The 17,226-nt window shown below is 45.0% G+C and overlaps 3 non-coding genes across 3 annotated transcripts; all 3 read left to right on the top strand.

Moving 5' to 3' along the window:
* The first annotated feature begins 437 nt into the window (after positions 1 to 437).
* TRNAL-CAA (transfer RNA leucine (anticodon CAA)) lies at positions 438 to 559 on the top strand. The gene is made up of 2 exons: positions 438 to 475; positions 514 to 559. It is a non-coding gene; the product is annotated as a tRNA-Leu (tRNA).
* Positions 560 to 11,580: 11,021 nt separating this feature from the next.
* On the top strand, positions 11,581 to 11,702 carry TRNAL-CAA (transfer RNA leucine (anticodon CAA)). Its single transcript has 2 exons — positions 11,581 to 11,618; positions 11,657 to 11,702. It is a non-coding gene; the product is annotated as a tRNA-Leu (tRNA).
* A 2,902-nt stretch (positions 11,703 to 14,604) lies between these two features.
* On the top strand, positions 14,605 to 14,726 carry TRNAL-CAA (transfer RNA leucine (anticodon CAA)). The gene is made up of 2 exons: positions 14,605 to 14,642; positions 14,681 to 14,726. It is a non-coding gene; the product is annotated as a tRNA-Leu (tRNA).
* Positions 14,727 to 17,226: the final 2,500 nt, after the last annotated feature.

The raw sequence follows: 17,226 nt of genomic DNA, 5'->3' as shown, positions 1-17,226 counted from the left end.
TTTATGAAATTAACTGGAAGAGATGTAATTTATAAAACGTCCAAATTAGAAGTGACCACGCCAGGATGGCGGAGCGGTCTAAGGCGCCAGACTCAAGGGACCTAGTTTCTTTCGTTCTCAACGTGAATCAGTGTATTCTGGTCCTCGTATGAGGGCGTGGGTTCGAATACCACTTCTGACACGATATGTTTTATGAAATTAACTGGAAGAGATGTAATTCATAAAACGTCCCAATTGAATGAATCCAAGTCAGGATGGCGGAGCGGTCTAAGGCGCCAGACTCAAGGGGCTCAGTTTCCTTCGTTCACAACGTGAATCTGTGTATTCTGGTCCTCGTATGAGGGCGTGGGTTCGAATCCCACTTCTGACACGATATGTTTTAAGAAATTAACTGGAAGAGATGTAATTAATTAAACGTCCAAATTACAAGAGACCACGTCAGGATGGCCGAGCGGTCTAAGGCGCTAGACTCAAGGGGCTTAGTTTCTTTCGTTCACGACGTGAATCTGTGTATTCTGGTCCTCGTATGAGGGCGTGGGTTCGAATCCCACTTCTGACACGATATGTTTTATGAAATTAACTGGAAGAGATGTAATTTATAAAACGTCCAAATTAGAAGTGACCACGCCAGGATGGCGGAGCGGTCTAAGGCGCCAGACTCAAGGGACCTAGTTTCATTCGTTCTCAACGTGAATCAGTGTATTCTGGTCCTCGTATGAGGGCGTGGGTTCGAATACCACTTCTGACACGATATGTTTTATGAAATTAACTGGAAGAGATGTAATTCATAAAACGTCCCAATTGAATGAATCCAAGTCAGGATGGCGGAGCGGTCTAAGGCGCCAGACTCAAGGGGCTCAGTTTCCTTCGTTCACAACGTGGATCTGTGTATTCTGGTCCTCGTATGAGGGCGTGGGTTCGAATCCCACTTCTGACACGATATGTTTTAAGAAATTAACTGGAAGAGATGTAATTAATTAAACGTCCAAATTACAAGAGACCACGTCAGGATGGCCGAGCGGTCTAAGGCGCTAGACTCAAGGGGCTTAGTTTCTTTCGTTCACGACGTGAATCTGTGTATTCTGGTCCTTGTATGAGGGCGTGGGTTCGAATGCCACTTCTGATACGATATGTTTTAAGAAAATAACTGGAAGAGATGTAAGTGAAAACGTAATAACTAGATAAAACCATGTCAGGATGGCCGAGTGGTCTAATGCGCCAGACTCGAAAGGCTTAGCTTCATTCCTTCCCGATGTGGATCTGTGTGTTCTGGTCCTCGAATGAGGGCGTGGATTCAAATCCCAATTCTGACACGATTTGTTTTATAAATTTAACTGGAAAAGATGTAATTTATAAAACGTCCAAAGAAAATGAATCAACGTCAGGATGGCCTAGCGGTCTAAGGCGCTACACTCAAGGGGCTTAGTGTCTTTCGTTCACGACGTGAATCTGTGTATTCTGGTCCTCGTATGAGGGCGTTGGTTCGAATCCCATTTCTGACACGATATGTTTTATGAAATTAACTGGAAGAGATGTAATTTATAAAACGTCCAAATTAGAAGTGACCACGCCAGGATGGCGGAGCGGTCTAAGGCGCCAGACTCAAGGGACCTAGTTTCTTTCGTTCTCAACGTGAATCAGTGTATTCTGGTCCTCGTATGAGGGCGTGGGTTCGAATACCACTTCTGACACGATATGTTTTATGAAATTAACTGGAAGAGATGTAATTCATAAAACGTCCCAATTGAATGAATCCAAGTCAGGATGGCGGAGCGGTCTAAGGCGCCAGACTCAAGGGGCTCAGTTTCCTTCGTTCACAACGTGAATCTGTGTATTCTGGTCCTCGTATGAGGGCGTGGGTTCGAATCCCACTTCTGACACGATATGTTTTAAGAAATTAACTGGAAGAGATGTAATTAATTAAACGTCCAAATTACAAGAGACCACGTCAGGATGGCCGAGCGGTCTAAGGCGCTAGACTCAAGGGGCTTAGTTTCTTTCGTTCACGACGTGAATCTGTGTATTCTGGTCCTTGTATGAGGGCGTGGGTTCGAATGCCACTTCTGATACGATATGTTTTAAGAAAATAACTGGAAGAGATGTAAGTGAAAACGTAATAACTAGATAAAACCATGTCAGGATGGCCGAGTGGTCTAATGCGCCAGACTCGAAAGGCTTAGCTTCATTCCTTCCCGATGTGGATCTGTGTGTTCTGGTCCTCGAATGAGGGCGTGGATTCAAATCCCAATTCTGACACGATTTGTTTTATAAATTTAACTGGAAAAGATGTAATTTATAAAACGTCCAAAGGAAATGAATCAACGTCAGGATGCCTAGCGGTCTAAGGCGCTACACTCAAGGGGCTTAGTGTCTTTCGTTCACTGCGTGAATCTGTGTATTCTGGTCCTCGTATGAGGGCGTTGGTTCGAATCCCATTTCTGACACGATATGTTTTATGAAATTAACTGGAAGAGATGTAATTTATAAAACGTCCAAATTAGAAGTGACCACGCCAGGATGGCGGAGCGGTCTAAGGCGCCAGACTCAAGGGACCTAGTTTCTTTCGTTCTCAACGTGAATCAGTGTATTCTGGTCCTCGTATGAGGGCGTGGGTTCGAATACCACTTCTGACACGATATGTTTTATGAAATTAACTGGAAGAGATGTAATTCATAAAACGTCCCAATTGAATGAATCCAAGTCAGGATGGCGGAGCGGTCTAAGGCGCCAGACTCAAGGGGCTCAGTTTCCTTCGTTCACAACGTGAATCTGTGTATTCTGGTCCTCGTATGAGGGCGTGGGTTCGAATCCCACTTCTGACACGATATGTTTTAAGAAATTAACTGGAAGAGATGTAATTAATTAAACGTCCAAATTACAAGAGACCACGTCAGGATGGCCGAGCGGTCTAAGGCGCTAGACTCAAGGGGCTTAGTTTCTTTCGTTCACGACGTGAATCTGTGTATTCTGGTCCTTGTATGAGGGCGTGGGTTCGAATGCCACTTCTGATACGATATGTTTTAAGAAAATAACTGGAAGAGATGTAAGTGAAAACGTAATAACTAGATAAAACCATGTCAGGATGGCCGAGTGGTCTAATGCGCCAGACTCGAAAGGCTTAGCTTCATTCCTTCCCGATGTGGATCTGTGTGTTCTGGTCCTCGAATGAGGGCGTGGATTCAAATCCCAATTCTGACACGATTTGTTTTATAAATTTAACTGGAAAAGATGTAATTTATAAAACGTCCAAAGGAAATGAATCAACGTCAGGATGCCTAGCGGTCTAAGGCGCTACACTCAAGGGGCTTAGTGTCTTTCGTTCACTGCGTGAATCTGTGTATTCTGGTCCTCGTATGAGGGCGTTGGTTCGAATCCCATTTCTGACACGATATGTTTTATGAAATTAACTGGAAGAGATGTAATTTATAAAACGTCCAAATTAGAAGTGACCACGCCAGGATGGCGGAGCGGTCTAAGGCGCCAGACTCAAGGGACCTAGTTTCTTTCGTTCTCAACGTGAATCAGTGTATTCTGGTCCTTGTATGAGGGCGTGGGTTCGAATACCACTTCTGACACGATATGTTTTATGAAATTAACTGGAAGAGATGTAATTCATAAAACGTCCCAATTGAATGAATCCAAGTCAGGATGGCGGAGCGGTCTAAGGCGCCAGACTCAAGGGGCTCAGTTTCCTTCGTTCACAACGTGAATCTGTGTATTCTGGTCCTCGTAAGAGGGCGTGGGTTCGAATCCCACTTCTGACACGATATGTTTTATGAAATTAACAGGAAGAGATGTAATTTATAAAACGTCCAAATTAGAAGTGACCACGTCAGGATGGCGGAGCGGTCTAAGGCGCCAGACTCAAGGGGCTCAGTTTCCTTTGTTCACAACGTGAATCTGTGTATTCTGGTCCTCGTATGAGGGCGTGGGTTCGAATCCCACTTCTGACACGATATGTTTTATGAAATTAACTGGAAGAGATGTAATTTATAAAACGTCCAAATTAGAAGTGACCACGTCAGGATGGCGGAGCGGTCTAAGGCGCCAGACTCAAGGGGCTCAGTTTCCTTTGTTCACAACGTGAATCTGTGTATTCTGGTCCTCGTATGAGGGCGTGGGTTCGAATCCCACTTCTGACACGATATGTTTTATGAAATTAACTGGAAGAGATGTAATTTATAAAACGTCCAAATTAGAAGTGACCACGCCAGGATGGCGGAGCGGTCTAAGGCGCCAGACTCAAGGGACCTAGTTTCTTTCGTTCTCAACGTGAATCAGTGTATTCTGGTCCTCGTATGAGGGCGTGGGTTCGAATACCACTTCTGACACGATATGTTTTATGAAATTAACTGGAAGAGATGTAATTCATAAAACGTCCCAATTGAATGAATCCAAGTCAGGATGGCGGAGCGGTCTATGGCGCCAGACTCAAGGGGCTCAGTTTCCTTCGTTCACAACGTGGATCTGTGTATTCTGGTCCTCGTAAGAGGGCGTGGGTTCGAATCCCACTTCTGACACGATATGTTTTATGAAATTAACTGGAAGAGATGTAATTAATTAAACGTCCAAATTAGAAGTGACCACGTCAGGATGGCCGAGCGGTCTAAGGCGCTACACTCAAGGGGCTTAGTTTCTTTCGTTCACGACGTGAATCTGTGTATTCTGGTCCTCGTATGAGGGCGTGGGTTCGAATCCCACTTCTGACACGATATGTTTTATGAAATTAACTGGAAGAGATGTAATTTATAAAACGTCCAAATTAGAAGTGACCACGTCAGGATGGCGGAGCGGTCTAAGGCGCCAGACTCAAGGGGCTCAGTTTCCTTTGTTCACAACGTGAATCTGTGTATTCTGGTCCTCGTATGAGGGCGTGGGTTCGAATCCCACTTCTGACACGATATGTTTTATGAAATTAACTGGAAGAGATGTAATTTATAAAACGTCCAAATTAGAAGTGACCACGTCAGGATGGCGGAGCGGTCTAAGGCGCCAGACTCAAGGGGCTCAGTTTCCTTTGTTCACAACGTGAATCTGTGTATTCTGGTCCTCGTATGAGGGCGTGGGTTCGAATCCCACTTCTGACACGATATGTTTTATGAAATTAACTGGAAGAGATGTAATTTATAAAACGTCCAAATTAGAAGTGACCACGCCAGGATGGCGGAGCGGTCTAAGGCGCCAGACTCAAGGGACCTAGTTTCTTTCGTTCTCAACGTGAATCAGTGTATTCTGGTCCTCGTATGAGGGCGTGGGTTCGAATACCACTTCTGACACGATATGTTTTATGAAATTAACTGGAAGAGATGTAATTCATAAAACGTCCCAATTGAATGAATCCAAGTCAGGATGGCGGAGCGGTCTAAGGCGCCAGACTCAAGGGGCTCAGTTTCCTTCGTTCACAACGTGAATCTGTGTATTCTGGTCCTCGTAAGAGGGCGTGGGTTCGAATCCCACTTCTGACACGATATGTTTTATGAAATTAACAGGAAGAGATGTAATTTATAAAACGTCCAAATTAGAAGTGACCACGTCAGGATGGCGGAGCGGTCTAAGGCGCTACACTCAAGGGGCTTAGTTTCTTTCGTTCACGACGTGAATCTGTGTATTCTGGTCCTCGTATGAGGGCGTGGGTTCGAATCCCACTTCTGACACGATATGTTTTATGAAATTAACTGGAAGAGATGTAATTTATAAAACGTCCAAATTAGAAGTGACCACGTCAGGATGGCGGAGCGGTCTAAGGCGCCAGACTCAAGGGGCTCAGTTTCCTTTGTTCACAACGTGAATCTGTGTATTCTGGTCCTCGTATGAGGGCGTGGGTTCGAATCCCACTTCTGACACGATATGTTTTATGAAATTAACTGGAAGAGATGTAATTTATAAAACGTCCAAATTAGAAGTGACCACGCCAAGATGGCGGAGCGGTCTAAGGCGCCAGACTCAAGGGACCTAGTTTCTTTCGTTCTCAACGTGAATCAGTGTATTCTGGTCCTCGTATGAGGGCGTGGGTTCGAATACCACTTCTGACACGATATGTTTTATGAAATTAACTGGAAGAGATGTAATTTATAAAACATCCCAATTGAATGAATCCAAGTCGGGGTGGCCGAGCGGTCTAAGGCGCCAGACTCAAGGGGCTAAGTTTCCTTCGTTCACAACGTGAATCTATGTATTCTGGTCCTCGTATGAGAGCCTGGGTGCGAATCCCACTTCTGACACGATATGTTTTATGAAATTAACTGGAAGAGATGTAATTTATAAAACGTCCCAATAGAATGAATACTAGTCGGGGTGGCCGAGCGGTCTAAGGCGCCAGACTCAAGGGACTCAGTTTCCATCGTTCGCAACGTGAATCTGTGTATTCTGGTCCTCGTATGAGAGCGTGGGTTCGAATCCCACTTCTGACACGATATGTTTTATTAAATTAACTAGAATAGATGTAATTTATAAAACGTCCCAATTGAATGAATCCAAGTCAGGGTGGCCGAGCGGTCTAAAGCGCCAGACTCAAATGGCTCAGTTTCCTTCGTTCACAACGTGAATCTGTGCATTCTGGTCCTCGTATGAGGGCCTGGGTTCGAATCCCACTTCTGACACGATTTGTTTTATGAAATTAACTGGAAGAGATGTAATTTATAAAACGTCCCCATTGAATGAATCCAAGTCAGGGTGGCCGAGCGGTCTAAGGCGCCAGACTCAAGGGGCTCAGTTTCCTTCGTTCACAACGTGAATCTGTGTATTCTGTTCCTCGTATGAGGGCCTGGGTCCGAATCCCACTTCTGACACGATATGTTTTATGAAATTAACTGGAAGAGATGTAATTTATAAAACATCCCAATTGAATGAATCCAAGTCGGGGTGGCCGAGCGGTCTAAGGCGCCAGACTCAAGGGGCTCAGTTTCCTTCGTTCACAACGTGAATCTGTGTATTCTGCTCCTCGTATGAGGGCGTGGGTTCGAATCCCACTTCTGACACGATTTGTTTTATGAAATTAACTGGAAGAGATGTAATTTATAAAACGTCCCAATTGAATGAATCCAAGTCAGGATGGCGGAGCGGTCTAAGGCGCCAGACTCAAGGGGCTGAGTTTCCTTCGTTCACAACGTGAATCTGTGCATTCTGGTCCTCGTATGAGGGCGTGGGTTCGAATCCCACTTCTGACACGAAAAGGTTTATGAAATTAACTGGAAGAGATGTAATTTATAAAACGCCCCAATTTAAAGAGTCCATGTCAGAATGGCTGAGCTTTCTAAGGCGCCAGACTCAAGAGGCTCAGTTTCCTTCGTTCACAACGTGAATCTGTGTATTCTGGTCCTCGTATGAGGGCGTGGGTTCGAATCCCACTTCTGACACGATATGTTTTATGAAATTAACTGGAAGAGATGTAATTTATAAAACGTCCCAATTGAATGAATCCAAGTCAAAGTGGCCCAGCGGTCTAAGGCGCCAGACTCAAGGGGCTCAGTTTCCTTCGTTCACAACGTGAATCTGTGTATTCTGTTCCTCGTATGAGGGCCTGGGTTCGAATCCCACTTCTGACACGATATGTTTTATGAAATTAACTGGAACAGATTTAATTTATAAAACGTCCCAATTGAATGAATCCAAGTCAGGGTGGCCGAGCGGTCTAAAGCGCCAGACTCAAGGGGCTCAGTTTCCTTCGTTCACAACGTGAATCTGTGTATTCTGGTCGTCGTATGAGGGCCTGGGTTCGAATCCCACTTCTGACACGATATGTTTTATGAAATTAACTGGAAGAGATTTAATTTATAAAACGTCCCAATTGAATGAATCCAAGTCAGGGTGGCCGAGCGGTCTAAGGCGCCAGACTCAAGGGGCTAAGTTTCCTTCGTTCACAACGTGAATCTATGTATTCTGGTCCTCGTATGAGAGCCTGGGTGCGAATCCCACTTCTGACACGATATGCTTTATGAAATTAACTGGAAGAGATGTAATTTATAAAACGTCCCAATAGAATGAATACTAGTCGGGGTGGCCGAGCGGTCTAAGGCGCCAGACTCAAGGGACTCAGTTTCCATCGTTCGCAACGTGAATCTGTGTATTCTGGTCCTCGTATGAGAGCGTGGGTTCGAATCCCACTTCTGACACGATATGTTTTATTAAATTAACTAGAATAGATGTAATTTATAAAACGTCCCAATTGAATGAATCCAAGTCAGGGTGGCCGAGCGGTCTAAAGCGCCAGACTCAAATGGCTCAGTTTCCTTCGTTCACAACGTGAATCTGTGCATTCTGGTCCTCGTATGAGGGCCTGGGTTCGAATCCCACTTCTGACACGATTTGTTTTATGAAATTAACTGGAAGAGATGTAATTTATAAAACGTCCCCATTGAATGAATCCAAGTCAGGGTGGCCGAGCGGTCTAAGGCGCCAGACTCAAGGGGCTCAGTTTCCTTCGTTCACAACGTGAATCTGTGTATTCTGTTCCTCGTATGAGGGCCTGGGTCCGAATCCCACTTCTGACACGATATGTTTTATGAAATTAACTGGAAGAGATGTAATTTATAAAACATCCCAATTGAATGAATCCAAGTCGGGGTGGCCGAGCGGTCTAAGGCGCCAGACTCAAGGGGCTCAGTTTCCTTCGTTCACAACGTGAATCTGTGTATTCTGCTCCTCGTATGAGGGCCTGGGTTCGAATCCCACTTCTGACACGATTTGTTTTATGAAATTAACTGGAAGAGATGTAATTTATAAAACGTCCCAATTGAATGAATCCAAGTCAGGATGGCGGAGCGGTCTAAGGCGCCAGACTCAAGGGGCTGAGTTTCCTTCGTTCACAACGTGAATCTGTGCATTCTGGTCCTCGTATGAGGGCGTGGGTTCGAATCCCACTTCTGACACGAAAAGGTTTATGAAATTAACTGGAAGAGATGTAATTTATAAAACGCCCCAATTTAAAGAGTCCATGTCAGAATGGCTGAGCTTTCTAAGGCGCCAGACTCAAGAGGCTCAGTTTCCTTCGTTCACAACGTGAATCTGTGTATTCTGGTCCTCGTATGAGGGCGTGGGTTCGAATCCCACTTCTGACACGATATGTTTTATGAAATTAACTGGAAGAGATGTAATTTATAAAACGTCCCAATTGAATGAATCCAAGTCAAAGTGGCCCAGCGGTCTAAGGCGCCAGACTCAAGGGGCTCAGTTTCCTTCGTTCACAACGTGAATCTGTGTATTCTGTTCCTCGTATGAGGGCCTGGGTTCGAATCCCACTTCTGACACGATATGTTTTATGAAATTAACTGGAACAGATTTAATTTATAAAACGTCCCAATTGAATGAATCCAAGTCAGGGTGGCCGAGCGGTCTAAAGCGCCAGACTCAAGGGGCTCAGTTTCCTTCGTTCACAACGTGAATCTGTGTATTCTGGTCGTCGTATGAGGGCCTGGGTTCGAATCCCACTTCTGACACGATATATTTTATGAAATTAACTGGAAGAGATTTAATTTATAAAACGTCCCAATTGAATGAATCCAAGTCAGGGTGGCCGAGCGGTCTAAGGCGCCAGACTCAAATGGCTCAGTTTCCTTCGTTCACAACGTGTATCTGTGCATTCTGGTCCTCGTATGAGGGCCTGGGTCCGAATCCCACTTCTGACACGATATGTTTTATGAAATTAACTGGAAGAGATGTAATTTGTAAAACGTCCCAATTGAATGAATCCAAGTCAGGTTGGCTGAGCGGTCTAAGGCGCCAGACTCAAGGGGCTCAGTTTCCTTCGTTCACAACGTGAATCTGTGCATTCTGGTCCTCGTATGAGGGCCTGGGTTCGAATCCCACTTCTGACACGATATGTTTTATGAAATTAACTGGAACAGATGTAATTTATAAAACGTCCCAATTGAATGAATCCAAGTCAGGGTGGCCGAGCGGTCTAAAGCGCCAGACTCAAGGGGCTCAGTTTCCTTCGTTCACAACGTGAATCTGTGTATTCTGGTCGTTGTATGAGGGCCTGGGTTCGAATCCCACTTCTGACACGATATGTTTTATGAAATTAACTGGAAGAGATTTAATTTATAAAACGTCCCAATTGAATGAATCCAAGTCAGGGTGGCCGAGCGGTCAAAGGCGCCAGACCCAAGGGGCTCAGTTTCCTTCGTTCACAACGTGAATCTGTGTATTCTGGTCCTCTTATGAGGGCCTGGGTTCGAATCCCACTTCTGACATGATATGTTTTATGAAATTAACTGGAACAGATGTAATTTATAAAACGTCCCAATTGAATGAATCCAAGTCAGGGTGGCCGAGCGGTCTAAAGCGCCAGACTCAACGGGCTCAGTTTCCTTCGTTCACAACGTGAATCTGTGTATTCTGGTCGTCGTATGAGGGCCTGGGTTCGAATCCCACTTCTGACACGATATGTTTTATGAAATTAACTGGAAGAGATTTAATTTATAAAACGTCCCAATTGAATGAATCCAAGTCAGGGTGGCCGAGCGGTCTAAAGCGCCAGACTCAAGGGGCTCAGTTTCCTTCGTTCACAACGTGAATCTGTGTATTCTGGTCGTCGTATGAGGGCCTGGGTTCGAATCCCACTTCTGACACGATATGTTTTATGAAATTAACTGGAAGAGATTTAATTTATAAAACGTCCCAATTGAATGAATCCAAGTCAGGGTGGCCGAGCGGTCTAAGGCGCCAGACTCAAATGGCTCAGTTTCCTTCGTTCACAACGTGTATCTGTGCATTCTGGTCCTCGTATGAGGGCCTGGGTCCGAATCCCACTTCTGACACGATATGTTTTATGAAATTAACTGGAAGAGATGTAATTTGTAAAACGTCCCAATTGAATGAATCCAAGTCAGGTTGGCTGAGCGGTCTAAGGCGCCAGACTCAAGGGGCTCAGTTTCCTTCGTTCACAACGTGAATCTGTGCATTCTGGTCCTCGTATGAGGGCCTGGGTTCGAATCCCACTTCTGACACGATATGTTTTATGAAATTAACTGGAACAGATGTAATTTATAAAACGTCCCAATTGAATGAATCCAAGTCAGGGTGGCCGAGCGGTCTAAAGCGCCAGACTCAAGGGGCTCAGTTTCCTTCGTTCACAACGTGAATCTGTGTATTCTGGTCGTCGTATGAGGGCCTGGGTTCGAATCCCACTTCTGACACGATATGTTTTATGAAATTAACTGGAAGAGATTTAATTTATAAAACGTCCCAATTGAATGAATCCAAGTCAGGGTGGCCGAGCGGTCTAAGGCGCCAGACTCAAATGGCTCAGTTTCCTTCGTTCACAACGTGTATCTGTGCATTCTGGTCCTCGTATGAGGGCCTGGGTCCGAATCCCACTTCTGACACGATATGTTTTATGAAATTAACTGGAAGAGATGTAATTTGTAAAACGTCCCAATTGAATGAATCCAAGTCAGGTTGGCTGAGCGGTCTAAGGCGCCAGACTCAAGGGGCTCAGTTTCCTTCGTTCACAACGTGAATCTGTGTATTCTAGTCGTCGTATGAGGGCCTGGGTTCGAATCCCACTTCTGACACGATATGTTTTATGAAATTAACTGGAAGAGATTTAATTTATAAAACGTCCCAATTGAATGAATCCAAGTCAGGGTGGCCGAGCGGTCTAAGGCGCCAGACTCAAATGGCTCAGTTTCCTTCGTTCACAACGTGTATCTGTGCATTCTGGTCCTCGTATGAGGGCGTGGGTTCGAATCCCACTTCTGACACGATATGTTTTATGAAATTAACTGGAAGAGATGTAATTTATAAAACGTCCCAATTGAATGAATCCAAGTCAAAGTGGCCCAGCGGTCTAAGGCGCCAGACTCAAGGGGCTCAGTTTCCTTCGTTCACAACGTGAATCTGTGTATTCTGTTCCTCGTATGAGGGCCTGGGTTCGAATCCCACTTCTGACACGATATGTTTTATGAAATTAACTGGAACAGATTTAATTTATAAAACGTCCCAATTGAATAAATCCAAGTCAGGGTGGCCGAGCGGTCTAAAGCGCCAGACTCAAGGGGCTCAGTTTCCTTCGTTCACAACGTGAATCTGTGTATTCTGGTCGTCGTATGAGGGCCTGGGTTCGAATCCCACTTCTGACACGATATGTTTTATGAAATTAACTGGAAGAGATTTAATTTATAAAACGTCCCAATTGAATGAATCCAAGTCAGGGTGGCCGAGCGGTCTAAGGCGCCAGACTCAAATGGCTCAGTTTCCTTCGTTCACAACGTGTATCTGTGCATTCTGGTCCTCGTATGAGGGCCTGGGTCCGAATCCCACTTCTGACACGATATGTTTTATGAAATTAACTGGAAGAGATGTAATTTGTAAAACGTCCCAATTGAATGAATCCAAGTCAGGTTGGCTGAGCGGTCTAAGGCGCCAGACTCAAGGGGCTCAGTTTCCTTCGTTCACAACGTGAATCTGTGTATTCTGGTCGTCGTATGAGGGCCTGGGTTCGAATCCCACTTCTGACACGATATGTTTTATGAAATTAACTGGAAGAGATGTAATTTATAAAACGTCCCAATTGAATGAATCCAAGTCAAAGTGGCCCAGCGGTCTAAGGCGCCAGACTCAAGGGGCTCAGTTTCCTTCGTTCACAACGTGAATCTGTGTATTCTGGTCGTCGTATGAGGGCCTGGGTTCGAATCCCACTTCTGACACGATATGTTTTATGAAATTAACTGGAAGAGATTTAATTTATAAAACGTCCCAATTGAATGAATCCAAGTCAGGGTGGCCGAGCGGTCTAAGGCGCCAGACTCAAATGGCTCAGTTTCCTTCGTTCACAACGTGTATCTGTGCATTCTGGTCCTCGTATGAGGGCCTGGGTCCGAATCCCACTTCTGACACGATATGTTTTATGAAATTAACTGGAAGAGATGTAATTTGTAAAACGTCCCAATTGAATGAATCCAAGTCAGGTTGGCTGAGCGGTCTAAGGCGCCAGACTCAAGGGGCTCAGTTTCCTTCGTTCACAACGTGAATCTGTGCATTCTGGTCCTCGTATGAGGGCCTGGGTTCGAATCCCACTTCTGACACGATACGTTTTATGAAATTAACTGGAACAGATGTAATTTATTAAACGTCCCAATTGAATGAATCCAAGTCAGGGTGGCCGAGCGGTCTAAAGCGCCAGACTCAAGGGGCTCAGTTTCCTTCGTTCACAACGTGAATCTGTGTATTCTGGTCGTTGTATGAGGGCCTGGGTTCGAATCCCACTTCTGACACGATATGTTTTATGAAATTAACTGGAAGAGATTTAATTTATAAAACGTCCCAATTGAATGAATCCAAGTCAGGGTGGCCGAGCGGTCTAAGGCGCCAGACCCAAGGGGCTCAGTTTCCTTCGTTCACAACGTGAATCTGTGTATTCTGGTCCTCTTATGAGGGCCTGGGTTCGAATCCCACTTCTGACATGATATGTTTTATGAAATTAACTGGAACAGATGTAATTTATAAAACGTCCCAATTGAATGAATCCAAGTCAGGGTGGCCGAGCGGTCTAAAGCGCCAGACTCAACGGGCTCAGTTTCCTTCGTTCACAACGTGAATCTGTGTATTCTGGTCGTCGTATGAGGGCCTGGGTTCGAATCCCACTTCTGACACGATATGTTTTATGAAATTAACTGGAAGAGATTTAATTTATAAAACGTCCCAATTGAATGAATCCAAGTCAGGGTGGCCGAGCGGTCTAAGGCGCCAGACTCAAATGGCTCAGTTTCCTTCGTTCACAACGTGTATCTGTGCATTCTGGTCCTCGTATGAGGGCCTGGGTCCGAATCCCACTTCTGACACGATATGTTTTATGAAATTAACTGGAAGAGATGTAATTTATAAAACATCCCAATTGAATGAATCCAAGTCGGGGTGGCCGAGCGGTCTAAGGCGCCAGACTCAAGGGGCTAAGTTTCCTTCGTTCACAACGTGAATCTGTGTATTCTGGTCCTCGTATGAGAGCCTGGGTGCGAATCCCACTTCTGACACGATATGTTTTATGAAATTAACTGGAAGAGATGTAATTTATAAAACGTCCCAATAGAATGAATCCTAGTCGGGGTGGCCGAGCGGTCTAAGGCGCCAGACTCAAGGGACTCAGTTTCCATCGTTCGCAACGTGAATCTGTGTATTCTGGTCCTCGTATGAGAGCGTGGGTTCGAATCCCACTTCTGACACGATATGTTTTATTAAATTAACTAGAATAGATGTAATTTATAAAACGTCCCAATTGAATGAATCCAAGTCAGGGTGGCCGAGCGGTCTAAAGCGCCAGACTCAAATGGCTCAGTTTCCTTCGTTCACAACGTGAATCTGTGCATTCTGGTCCTCGTATGAGGGCCTGGGTTCGAATCCCACTTCTGACACGATTTGTTTTATGAAATTAACTGGAAGAGATGTAATTTATAAAACGTCCCCATTGAATGAATCCAAGTCAGGGTGGCCGAGCGGTCTAAGGCGCCAGACTCAAGGGGCTCAGTTTCCTTCGTTCACAACGTGAATCTGTGTATTCTGTTCCTCGTATGAGGGCCTGGGTCCGAATCCCACTTCTGACACGATATGTTTTATGAAATTAACTGGAAGAGATGTAATTTATAAAACATCCCAATTGAATGAATCCAAGTCGGGGTGGCCGAGCGGTCTAAGGCGCCAGACTCAAGGGGCTCAGTTTCCTTCGTTCACAACGTGAATCTGTGCATTCTGGTCCTCGTATGAGGGCGTGGGTTCGAATCCCACTTCTGACACGAAAAGGTTTATGAAATTAACTGGAAGAGATGTAATTTATAAAACGACCCAATTTAAAGAGTCCATGTCAGAATGGCTGAGCTTTCTAAGGCGCCAGACTCAAGAGGCTCAGTTTCCTTCGTTCACAACGTGAATCTGTGTATTCTGGTCCTCGTATGAGGGCGTGGGTTCGAATCCCTTTTCTGACACGATATGTTTTATGAAATTAACTGGAAGAGATGTAATTTATAAAACGTCCCAATTGAATGAATCCAAGTCAACGTGGCCCAGCGGTCTAAGGCGCCAGACTCAAGGGGCTCAGTTTCCTTCGTTCACAACGTGAATCTGTGTATTCTGTTCCTCGTATGAGGGCCTGGGTTCGAATCCCACTTCTGACACGATATGTTTTATGAAATTAACTGGAACAGATTTAATTTATAAAACGTCCCAATTGAATGAATCCAAGTCAGGGTGGCCGAGCGGTCTAAAGCGCCAGACTCAAGGGGCGCAGTTTCCTTCGTTCACAACGTGAATCTGTGTATTCTGGTCGTCGTATGAGGGCCTGGGTTCGAATCCCACTTCTGACACGATATGTTTTATGAAATTAACTGGAAGAGATTTAATTTATAAAACGTCCCAATTGAATGAATCCAAGTCAGGGTGACCGAGCGGTCTAAGGCGCCAGACTCAAATGGCTCAGTTTCCTTCGTTCACAACGTGTATCTGTGCATTCTGGTCCTCGTATGAGGGCCTGGGTCCGAATCCCACTTCTGACACGATATGTTTTATGAAATTAACTGGAAGAGATGTAATTTGTAAAACGTCCCAATTGAATGAATCCAAGTCAGGTTGGCTGAGCGGTCTAAGGCGCCAGACTCAAGGGGCTCAGTTTCCTTCGTTCACAACGTGAATCTGTGCATTCTGGTCCTCGTATGAGGGCCTGGGTTCGAATCCCACTTCTGACACGATATGTTTTATGAAATTAACTGGAAGAGATTTAATTTATAAAACGTCCCAATTGAATGAATCCAAGTCAGGGTGGCCGAGCGGTCTAAGGCGCCAGACTCAAATGGCTCAGTTTCCTTCGTTCACAACGTGTATCTGTGCATTCTGGTCCTCGTATGAGGGCCTGGGTTCGAATCCCACTTCTGACACGATATGTTTTATGAAATTAACTGGAAGAGATTTAATTTATAAAACGTCCCAATTGAATGAATCCAAGTCAGGGTGGCCGAGCGGTCTAAGGCGCCAGACTCAAATGGCTCAGTTTCCTTCGTTCACAACGTGTATCTGTGCATTCTGGTCCTCGTATGAGGGCCTGGGTCCGAATCCCACTTCTGACACGATATGTTTTATGAAATTAACTGGAACAGATGTAATTTATAAAACGTCCCAATTGAATGAATCCAAGTCAGGGTGGCCGAGCGGTCTAAAGCGCCAGACTCAAGGGGCTCAGTTTCCTTCGTTCACAACGTGAATCTGTGTATTCTGGTCGTTGTATGAGTGCCTGGGTTCGAATCCCACTTCTGACACGATATGTTTTATGAAATTAACTGGAAGAGATTTAATTTATAAAACGTCCCAATTGAATGAATCCAAGTCAGGGTGGCCGAGCGGTCTAAGGCGCCAGACTCAAATGGCTCAGTTTCCTTCGTTCACAACGTGTATCTGTGCATTCTGGTCCTCGTATGAGGGCCTGGGTTCGAATCCCACTTCTGACACGATATGTTTTATGAAATTAACTGGAAGAGATTTAATTTATAAAACGTCCCAATTGAATGAATCCAAGTCAGGGTGGCCGAGCGGTCTAAGGCGCCAGACTCAAATGGCTCAGTTTCCTTCGTTCACAACGTGTACCTGTGCATTCTGGTCCTCGTATGAGGGCCTGGGTCCGAATCCCACTTCTGACACGATATGTTTTATGAAATTAACTGGAAGAGATGTAATTTATAAAACATCCCAATTGAATGAATCCAAGTCGGGGTGGCCGAGCCGTCTAAGGCGCCAGACTCAAGGGGCTCAGTTTCCTTCGTTCTTAACGTGAATCTGTGTATTCTGCTCCTCGTATGAGGGCGTGGGTTCGAATCCCACTTCTGAAACGATATGTTTTATGAAATTAACTGGAAGAGATGTAATTTATAAAACATCCCAATTAAATGAATCCAAATTAGGGTGGCCGAGCGGTCTAAGGCGCCAGACTCAAGGGACTCAGTTTCCATCGTTCGCAACGTGAATCTGTGTATTCTGGTCCTCGTATGAGAGCGTGGGTTCGAATCCCACTTCTGACACGATATGTTTTATTAAATTAACTAGAATAGGTGTAATTTATAAAACGTCCCAATTGATGAATCCAAGTCAGGGTGGCCGAGCGGTCTAAAGCGCCAGACTCAAATGGCTCAGTTTCCTTCGTTCACAACGTGAATCTGTGCATTCTAGTCCTCGTATGAGGGCCTGGGTTCGAATCCCACTTCTGACACGATATGTTTTATGAAATTAACTGGAAGAGATGTAATTTATAAA

Source organism: Phalangium opilio, unplaced genomic scaffold (assembly GCF_054372755.1).
Source record: "Phalangium opilio isolate 3A_F unplaced genomic scaffold, DU_Popi_V2 ptg000061l_1, whole genome shotgun sequence".
In the NCBI taxonomy this organism is placed as follows: Eukaryota; Metazoa; Arthropoda; class Arachnida; order Opiliones; family Phalangiidae; genus Phalangium; species Phalangium opilio.
The sequence above is the reverse complement of the archived record's forward strand: the minus strand, read 5'-3'. Positions and strand labels throughout refer to the sequence as shown.